Genomic DNA, 10,713 nt, shown 5'->3' with positions numbered 1-10,713 from the left:
TCTTTCAGCGCATTAATGCCCTCACTTCATTGGTTTCCGTTTTAGCTCAGGGGATCCTGCTGCTGCTCTTTATCTTCGGCTTTTTACACTTTTACTATATTTGGGTGTGGATCCCTTCCCTTTCTTTTCTCTTCCTTTCTCTGTTTGGAAATCACTGGACATTTTGAACCTGTGGATTTTACCCAGGAAGTTTTCAAGGAAAAATTTCTAACTACTGTATTTCATCATCGTCGTGACACCATCAATCATAACTTGCACCATTAATTTATGTCACCAAGAAAAGAAAAAACAAACTCACATCCAATTAAACTCTGACATAACACCTTTGTCATTTAAACTGTTTATCTTATATTTGTAGAAAGTCTTTTTATTGGACAAAAGCATATGTGTTACATTCCATGGTTCATCCTTGTATTAATCAGGGTTCTCCAGAGAAACAGAAAGAGTAAGATGTTTTTGGGTGGGGGACGTAGAGTGGGGAGTGTGCATGTGTCTGTGTAGACAGACAAATTTATTTTAGGGAATTGGCTGTGTGATTATGGAGGCTTATGAGTCTCAAATATAATGGCAGAGGCCAGCAAACTGGAGACTTCTGAGAAGGGTTATAGTTTGAGTCCTAAGATAGTCCTTCTTCCTGGGGGAGGTCAGACTTTTCAGTCTGTTCTAGTCAGACTTTCAGTGTTTTGAATGAAGCTCATCTACAATATGGAGGACAATCTGTGTTACTCCAAAGGGTAACCTTTATCCAAATCTTATCTAAAAACACCCTCACAGAAGCACCCAGAATAATGTTTGACCAGGTATCTTGGACACTGGCCCAGCCAAGTGGACACATAAAACTAACCATTGCAATACCCAATAAGAAAAATATAAACAAAATAAATTAACCTCCACAGGTATTCCTAAAACTTTTTCCCATAAAGAATCTGAGTCTTCTAAATCACTTTTGGGCTACTCCATGTGCATAATTTTCCCTCAAAGATTCCATTAAGAAACTAAAAGCATTAATGGTGGGCTCCTAATCTGGCTTTGAAATTATACAGAACTAGCCCACTACTGACTTCTCCTTGGAAAATGTCACTAAACATGCCTGATCAATCTCATTCATCCCCTCCCCATAACCATTTGTTTTCTAGTGGGTGGAAGGTGTGCTCCAATATTATCTCTGGGACTTTCCGCCAAGCCACTGACCCCCTTTCTGAAAGTTTTTATGTTTGCACTTCTGATATTACATATGCACAGGCAATGATAATTGATAACTGCTGCCTAGCTTCAGTAAAAAAAGTAAGATGCCATCAATTATATGATACATCCTGATTTCAGAAAAGGTAAAATGTGGGGGCAAAATGCAACATAGCATCAGTGCAATAACTGATAATCTCTGTCTTTTCTTTGTCTACTCTTCTGGGGCTCCAGTTAAACCTATTTATTTAAGTATCTTTCTCCCATACTTTCCATCCTTTCACTGCTGCTACATCAAAACTTGGGTCCTTACCTTTGATTATATTTTGGTCCTAACATTTCTAGTTGATTCTTTTGCAAATAAACAATGTCCCAGTTTTTATAGTCTCCAGTTACTTGTTGAAATCTTTGTTTGTCTTCTATCTCCAGGAGTATTACAGGTTGTTTTTTGCACTTACATTTTATGAGAGGACACGGAACCTTTGATAAGTGACTGAAGACACTCTGTGGAATGAAAAACATATTGTATGACTTGTAACTACATACAGTATACTATAAATACCCAGAATAGATCATAAAGCATTAGTGCTATGAATTTCCTGATCCTCTCTGACAAAGAAGCAGTAGAGAATAGTGGTTACAAGCAAAGTCATTTAGACAGACATGTGTTTGAATTCTGGCCATGAAAATCTTCTCTGAGTCTTTCACTGTTTATTCATAATAGTGATAATAATAAAAATAATAATTATTATTATACCGATAATAACAGTAGTGATCAAAAGAGTTGTGTTGGATCAGGTTAAAGGAAATACCAATCGAATATGTAGACTAATATGGCACCGGGCTCATAGTTCACATTGAAATAATTCACTGCCTCATTATTAGGGAATTGGTGATAATCGACCCCTTTCCTAGAAAAGTCTGTGTTTCCTTCAGGAATTCCATACTCAGCACTGGTACTGGTTCTAGTACTGGTACTAGGAAGTTTGCTGTTTCTTTGGAATCTTTCCACCATGTCTTGAACTTTGTTGTGCATTTGCCCAAAGGTTTGTACAGAAAGTACATCTTTAACTTCTAGGGCTTTATGCATTGATGCACAGCTGGGGAGCCTTCCTTTATTCCATCCTGCTCTGCAAAATGCTGGCCATGCATCATGCTGCAGCTTTCTATCTCTCTAATGGAAGTATTCTCATCTGCAGGAACCTTGGCAATTGAGAGGATAGAGAGAAGGAAGAGAGACTTGTGAGAGAAGTTGAAAAAGAACATAAAACTTCCATCTGGTAATACAAGTCACTTCCTGTGCAGGCTCCAAATCAGAAACAGATTTTCCAATGCACAGAAACAAGGGTGCTGAGATAACTCCTGAGCCATTCCACGCACCTGACCCCCAGGGGAACTCCCCAGGTGTTTCTATTGTGCTTTTTGTTTATACACACATTTCAAATCCCCAAGAGGAAGGGAGCATGTGCCCACCAGTGTAACTTGAGAAGATTATATGGGAGCGCTAGGCCATCACAGAAACGGAAAATGTCAGCTGCTGTGTGGAAGACTGGGCTTAATGCCGATGAGCCCCAGGAGATGGTTTACTTGCTGTTTAAAAAAAAAAAAAAAAAAAAAATTAAAAAATGCAGAATCTTCAAAGATGATGTCATCCTCCTATTTGCCTACTTTCTCCTTAAACTGGACTACAGACAAGTTTCAATTAGTTGGGTTTGGGATAAGAAAAATGTAATTTCTATGAGGATAGAGCTTATGCCTCATTTATCTCTGTGTCCCCAGGGCTAGCCTTGTGCCTGCAATATTATTGCTGCTGCTTAATGCATAAACAATGGTATTGTTGAATTTGGTCTACTCCATATGACTTAATCCATGACTAATCCATGTTGGAAGGGAAGTAACAACTCATGCTTTGTTAACCCCCAATAAAACTTTCAATGAAGAAAAAAGTGAAATATTTTTAAAAATGCTACTCAATAGTGTCAAGATATTTATTACTGTTATCATTTATGTGACTTGGGACCTTAAGCAACTCATTTCTCTTCTCCGTTGGACCTGTTCCATTCCCAAAATGTTATGTAGTAAAGATTAATATTGTGTGAGAAAATTGTAATTCTCTCTTTAAAAAATCATATTCAGTTTAATCTATAACATAAACACAGATACTGGTTCCAGCCCTCTTGGAGCACAGTTCACTGTGATATTTCTTTCTGTTACAAATGTTTTTTCCCAGGCCTTGCTTTGGTAATAATCACTGGGAAATACTTAGTGCCCGGCTATGTGCATAGCACTAAAAAGAATGTGACGATGGTCATTTGGGGGCAGAAATCAGATCCCAGTTATTATTAGCCTTCCCCCATCAAAGATTAATCCCCCTACCTTTGCTCTGGGCCTCTCCCCTTCTGCCTGCTCCTGAAACCTCTTCTATCAGGTAGACTAACACTTGCCTCCAACAGTTATCACTCTCCTCCAGGCTCCTTTCTCATAACGTGGTTCTTTAGTTCAGTGATCTTTAATGAAATACCTGCCATATGCCTGACACAAAGCTGGGCACTGAGAAAGACATGAAGAACACTAAGACATTGTCTTGCCTTCCAGATTCTAGAAGTTCACAATATAGTTCAGAAGCTTGACATGTAAACATAATATCAGAGACAGTAACAGAGACATCTGAAAGTTGCCATGGAGGTAAATATGATCGAGTATTCCACCACAGAACTAAAGCAGTGAAGTAGTCTTAAATCCTTTGTAGCATCTGGTGGGATATAAACACAAACAAATGTGTGAATGAATCTGTGCTCTGAGCACAATCTAAAATCCTACCATTGAATGCAGCACAGTAAGTCAGTTAAATTCAACAAACTTCTGCTGAATGTTTGTGGTTTCCAGATCTATACATGACAAAAGACACTGGTGTAGCCCCAAAATGCTCATAGTGCAGGGGAGAAAAGTGTGGAATCCATGTGTGTTTTCTGGCCAGGAATGGGGCCTTGGGTGTAGTATTGGGGAGTTAAAAGGAGGAAATCAAAGCTACCATTTATTGAGGGCTAATGAGGTTCCAAGCATGATCATTTAATCCTCACATCTCTATAAGGAAGGTACAAGCACGTTGCTCCCCAGGTTCCCCCCAAAAGAGATCAAAGCCAAACCTACATTTCAAAAAGCTAAATACAGTTTTTATTGCCTCCCAATGCAAGATGTTTCTAGTACAATCTCTTCCCTTCAAAGATGGGGTGACTAATAGGGGGTGTTGTTTGGACAATGTATTTTTATTTTGACATTTTAGTTCAGACTGGAAAATTGGTCAAGAACACACTTATTAAGTGTTGTGTGAAATAATATCTAATCAAGAACACACTTATTACTTAAGTGTTGTGTGAAATAATATCTACAATGTTCAAAGTTGCGATCAAAAGCATAAAATTCTTTCAAACTCAAAGTTAAAACAAAAATACAAAAAAAAAAAATTCCTTCATTTCATGCTGTGTTAATATTTCACTGTGTGGCCATAGATGAATCAATCTCTCTCTCTCTCTTTCTCTTCCCGTCTCTGGACCTCTGTTTTCTCATCTGGCCTATGAAGAAATTGAAATAGTATCTTAAATCATTTCTAAGTTCCCTTCATGTGATTGAAAGTTTGTAAGTAGTAAGTGGTGTTGTTTTGTTTGTAAGTAGTAGGTGGTGCTGGAGGTTTCTGATCCCCCAAGTGGTATGCTGTAACAATTATGGTAAGATATTAGACATTGCTTATCAAAGAAGTGATCTGGCTGTGACCAGAATAAGGAAGCAGTGGCAGCCCTTCCTAGTGAAGAGGGGAGCAGTGTGCACTCATAGCCAAGTCCTAAAAGGAATAGCAGCTGCCATCATACTGAATGACAGCCACGTGCCAGGCACTTTGCAGACTTCATCTCATTTACTCATTGTAAGACTCTCTGAGAGGGCTGTCTCAGATGCAAAAACACATGTCCAGACAAGTTAAATGACTTGCCTTAAGGTAACACAAATGGTAATGCACAATCATCCACTAATAATTCGTACTCATAAGACATTCCAAAGGGGTTGCCTTCAGGGGTTTGCCAGGGGTAACCCTGGCACCTCTCCCCTGAGACACTATGCTAATGTGACTAATTCTGAAATCCTCTAGGAGGCAGGGATTATACGTACCCTCACCTGTGACCCTCTGCCTGCAAGCTTGTATACTAGCGCTGTGCCACCTCCCCTAATCACACCAGATGGGATCACACACTGGGGCCACAGAGCTTGCTGACATGGATTCACTGGTCTATGCAGGGTTCTACAATATTTGAGCCACCACTTAAAAATTAGAAGATTGTACATAAAGATGCAGATTTACAGCTTCTCTTTAAAAAAATCTGAAGACCTGGAAACAGAGTGTACTTTGTAGCCTGGCAACAACCTGGAATCAGGGCTGCTCTCTGCCTATACTGCACCTTCGCATAAATTAGAAAAAGGTGTTACACTGGGCAGATGGGGGCCAGTGGGCTCACAGCTTAGGTAAGAAGAGAGCAGCTGGATTTCACCCACCTCCCTCATATCCAGCATCCTCTTGCACCATTGTATGTGGCAATTCTAGCCAAGCAGCTCTTCCTGCAGATGAGACACACCCTCTCTGGTCAATACAATCTCTAACATTCTCTTAATCCTCCCCAGCTCTGAAGCCCAGTACCAATTAAACTCTGAAAATCTATGGATTCTCAGTATTTTATATGCATTCCACTTCACTCGTTTCTTTGATCTCCTAGCCCCTGCAGATTTTTTTTTTTTTTCATTTGCAACACTTACTCTAATGAATTATGGCAGGGTAGCCTGGTGGCTTTCGTATGTATTTGCAAAAATACTCAAAAGACATAGAATGGTGAACAGGGAGGTATAGGCTAGAGTTGTCAACTAAGGAAGAAGTTGTGCCCAACCATTTCAAAGTTTCCAGTTGTGGACTTAAGTTCCTCTATTCCATTGGCTTCCTTGGACTTGCAAGACTTATTACAGTGTCTGTGAGCCAGGGGCATCTCCCCTGTTCACCTCATCGGCTTTGCCTCAGACTCACAGCTCAACCACTATTGATTCATTCTTACCTTCTCATAAATGCCCTAGTGTTTCCTTTATTGCCCTCTTCTTATTCCTCATGTAGCACTGGCTCACACATCAATGTCAAAGCTGCCACATTTGATTATTCCAACTGGATGCTGCCCTTTCCTCAGTGAAGGAAGAAAGCTTTTTGCTCAGTTTTGAGCCCAGAGCACCCTGTTACAGATTGAACTGTGTTCTCCAAGAAGATATGGGGAAGTCTGATGCTCCAGCACTTTAGGATGTGAGCTTGTTTGGAAATGTGGTCATTGCAAATGGAACCATCAATATGAAATCATACTGGAGTAGAGTGGGCCCTTCATGCAACATGGCAGGTGTCCTTATGAGAAGCGACAGAGAGACGTAGAGAGAACACCATGATGACAGAGGCAGAAACTGAAGTGATGCTTCTATACACCAATGAATACAAAGGGTTGGTAAGAATGGCCAAAGCCAGGAGAGAGAGCCATGGCATAGCTTCTCCCTTGGTACCTCCAGAAAAAACCAACCCTGCCAACACCTTGATTTTGGACTTCTAGCCTCCAAAACTGTGAATGAATACCTTTCTGTTATTTTAAGCCACCCAGTTTGTGGTAATTTGTTGTATAGCAGCATAGCAAACAAGATATTCAACTTCATCAGAATCAGTGTAGGTCTGGCAGCCCGGGCTGGACAGGTAAAGAATGTGGTTGGCATTTGTTTCAAAACGACAAGGTCTACCAGAGACCCCTTGGCATCAGCCTTTGTTTGACAATCTAGGTGAACTGAGCAGATTAGAGATGGTAATTTTTTTTTTCCCCTGTGTGTTAAACATAGAAAAGTGTTTTATTTTTTCCTAACTCACTGTGTGCCACCTCCATTTCCCATCCCTTCAGCCCCCAACATCTTGCTGGTAGTGTGTTGAGAGCAATATTTCTCTGCGTGGACATTCTGACTCACTCTTTTTCAATAACACCCTCTTCCTTGATAAATCAATACTCTGACCAAAGTGATGGTACATTAAGGTCATTAAGCAAAGTAGTCATGGCAAGAGAAATGAGATGCAGCTTTGTTTCCAAGGTATTTTTTCTTTTGGTCTTATTTACCTGGATAATGCAATAGAAGTACAGCTTCTAAAAACCAACTAAAGGGAAAACTGACTATACAGAGCCATGATGATGGAGCACAGAAACCAAGCAAAGGTACAGAATGAGCTCTTATAGGAAGACATAGGTTGTCTTGGGCAAATCACAAATCTGAGAGGGCAAATCCCCTCTCAGAACTTCAGTTGTCTCAGGGATGGAATACATCTTCTCTTTCCTGAATCTCTGCTATAGAGTTCTATGACTCTCTGGTCTTTAAAAGAAAAAAAAAAAAAGTGGCACTGTCCAAGTAATATCCAAAATCCTCAAGCTTCAGGTTTGTACCTTTTCAAGGGGTCGTTCACTGAGGATATGACTCTCTTTGGATGATGGCTTTTGTAATTCTTCAGGCATACTATGGACATTGACATACCACGCCTGCCTACCAGAGATACAGAGAGGCTACAAATGACATTGTCACCAGAGACACACAGAGTTTCCAGTAACATTTCAAGGAGGATTGCAGAGAAAATCTATTAGGTAAAGAAATTTGAATACATATTTCATGTTCAGTCCTTTCAATTCTCTCTGTCTCCTCTTTCTCTTATACTTTCTTGGTAAAATTTATTTTATTAAATTTTATGGAAAAATTATAAAATGCAGGGATGCCTCAGTGGCTCAGAAGTTAACTGTCTGACTCTTGATTTCAGCTCAGGTCATGGTCTCAGGGTTGTGAGTTGGAGCCCCATGTCAGGCTCCATGCTGGGCACGAAGACTGCTTAAGATTCTCTCTCTCCCTATCCCTATGCCCCTCCCCACTGCTTGTTCTCTCTCCCTCTCTCTCTTTCTCTCAAAAAAAAAAAATTATAAAGTGCAGATAAGCAAAGAGAAAAAAAATGAGAAACATGCATAATCTCATCACTGGAAATAAATACTATTAGCACTTTGGTATTTGCTTTTGGATGTGTCTCAATGCACTTGCATGAGTGTATGTGTGTGAAATATAACTTCCAAATCAACCTTGCAGAGGAATATAAGTTTTTTTTTTTTTAAAGATTTTATTTATTTATTTGACAGGCAGAGATCACAAGTAGGCAGAGAGGCAGGCAGAGAGAGAGGAAGAAGCAGGCTTTCTGCTGAGCAGAGAGCCCGATGTGGGGCTCGATCCCAGGACCCTGGGATCATGACCTGAGCCGAAGGCAGCGGCTTTAACCCACTGAGCCACCCAGGCACCCCGGAATATAAGTTTTTATGAGCTTTTATGAACCCTCAAAAAGGTTTCAGGAGCACAGATCCTTCTAGTTAGAATATACTCACAGATCAATAATATATTTAAATTAGTACCAACAGCCCTATATTTATGGAGTCTCTGAGAAGAACAATTTATAGTGTTGATCTTTTTAAGGAGACCAGACAGTCATCTCTAGGCAGGTCATCTGTGGTTTGGGATAACCAGAATAAGTGGACAAATTTTCCACATTTTCCTACAAGACCAAGAGCCAAAAGGAGATTTTAGTTCTATCATTGATTGGACATTTTTTGAACATCATGAATAATCTCATGGTCTCATATAATCTCATACTGTTGTTTGAACATATGTCCACAAATTCTTTGATACTCTGCCCTCCAGGTGGTAGAACTTAATTCCCCATTCCCCAAAAGTTGCAAGATACAGGTAGTAAGACAAATACCATAATAGGACCCTAAATTAAGATTTTCTGGCTATTAAAGAAAATATATATTTTTTCTTTAATAGCTATATTTAATATATAATTATTATATGTAAATTAATAGTTATATATGAATGGATATAGATTTATAATATATAATATATAAATAGTAATTATATATATGTATTAGATTTTATTGTTGTCATTCCTCGATGAAAGAAAACCAAATCATTCATTTGCAAAAGCAAAAAAAACATTTTCTATTACCACTTTTAAGGTAGAACAATCATGTAGGCCTTTTATTAACTCATTAGTGACCAAACAAGAAAGGTTTCAACTTTAAAACATACAGAGAGGCTGTCGAGATAGATGATCCTTATAAGGTTCTTTATAAAAAAGGTATCATGGGCACCTGGGTGGCTCAGTTGGTTAAACATCCCAGTCTTGATTTTTGCTCAGGTCATGATATCAGGGTTGTGAGATTTAGACCTGAGTCAGGCTTTGCTCTGGGCATGGAGCCTACTTAAGATGCTCTCTCTTCCCCAACCTGACCCCCCACTACCCTGCCCTACTCATGTTCTTTCTCTTAAAAGAAAGAAAGAGAGAGAGAGAGAGAGAGAAAGAAAGAAAGAAAGAAAGAAAGAAAGAAAGAGGAAGGAAGAAAGGAAAAGAAAGGAAGAAAGAAAAAGAAAGGAAGAAAGAGAAAGAAAGAAGGAAGGAAGGGTTTCATGTCTACAGCCAAATTCTCAATGAAGGCATTCCTGCAAGGCAGGAGATAATGTGAACCCACTAGTTTGTTTCATCACTATCTAAGCTGATTCTGAGAAAATTGTCTTGAAGAATGGTAAAGAATGAATAGTTAGGCACCTAACTTTATCATACCTCTCTCTTACTAAAAACATTTCAGTGATTATTACCTACAGGTTCAAAACTGAATACTCTATAGTAGAAGAGCAATGCCTGAGAGTCCTGCTAGAGGAGTTCACCATAAGTTATCCATTTGCCACCATCTGCCAAAAGTTTGTCTTTTACTGACTTTTGGCTATTGACAGGCATCTAGTAGACTTTTTCTTAATTTTTAATTTTCATTCCAGTTAGTTAACATATAGTGCAATATTAGTTTCATGTGCACAATATAGTGATTTCACACTTCCATACATCACTCAGTACTCATCATAACAAGTGTCCTCCTTAGTCCCTACCACCTTTTCAACCTATCCCCCTCACCTCCTCCCCTCTGGTAACCATCAGTTTGTTCCTGTCATTAAGAGTCTCTGTTTGCCTCTCTGTTTCTTTTTTTCTTTTTTCCCATTGCTCCTTTGTTTTGTTTCTTAAATTCCACATATGAATGAAATCATATGGTATTTGGCCTTCTCTGAATGACTTCACTTAGCAAACATAATACTCTCTAGCTCTACCCACATCATTACCAACAGCAAGATTTCATTCTTTTGATGGCTGAGTAATATTCTATTGTGTGTGTGTGTATGTGTGTGTGTGTGTGTGTGTGTGTGTGTGTGTGTATAGACACACACACATACCACATCTTCTTTATCCATTCATCAGTTGATGGATATTTGGGTTCCTTCCTTAATTTAGGTATTGTTGATGATGCCACTATAAACAGCATTGGGCATGTAATCCCTTTGAATTAGTATTTTCATAACCTCTGGATAAATCCCTACTAGTGCAATTGCTGGGTCATAGGGTAGCTCTAT

At 39.2% G+C, this 10,713-nt stretch overlaps 1 long non-coding RNA gene across 1 annotated transcript; it reads right to left on the bottom strand.

Annotated features, from left to right (window-relative positions):
- Window positions 1–375: 375 nt before the first annotated feature.
- Window positions 376–3,731, bottom strand: LOC116598131. The gene is made up of 3 exons (XR_004288963.1): window positions 3,559–3,731; window positions 1,496–1,686; window positions 376–698 (listed from the first exon to the last, which is right to left on the bottom strand). It is a non-coding gene; the product is annotated as an uncharacterized LOC116598131 (long non-coding RNA).
- Window positions 3,732–10,713: the final 6,982 nt, after the last annotated feature.

This window comes from Mustela erminea, chromosome 9 (genome assembly GCF_009829155.1).
Source record: "Mustela erminea isolate mMusErm1 chromosome 9, mMusErm1.Pri, whole genome shotgun sequence".
Taxonomy (NCBI): Eukaryota; Metazoa; Chordata; class Mammalia; order Carnivora; family Mustelidae; genus Mustela; species Mustela erminea.
Note: the sequence above shows the minus strand (reverse complement) of the source record. Positions and strands in the feature narration are given on the sequence as shown.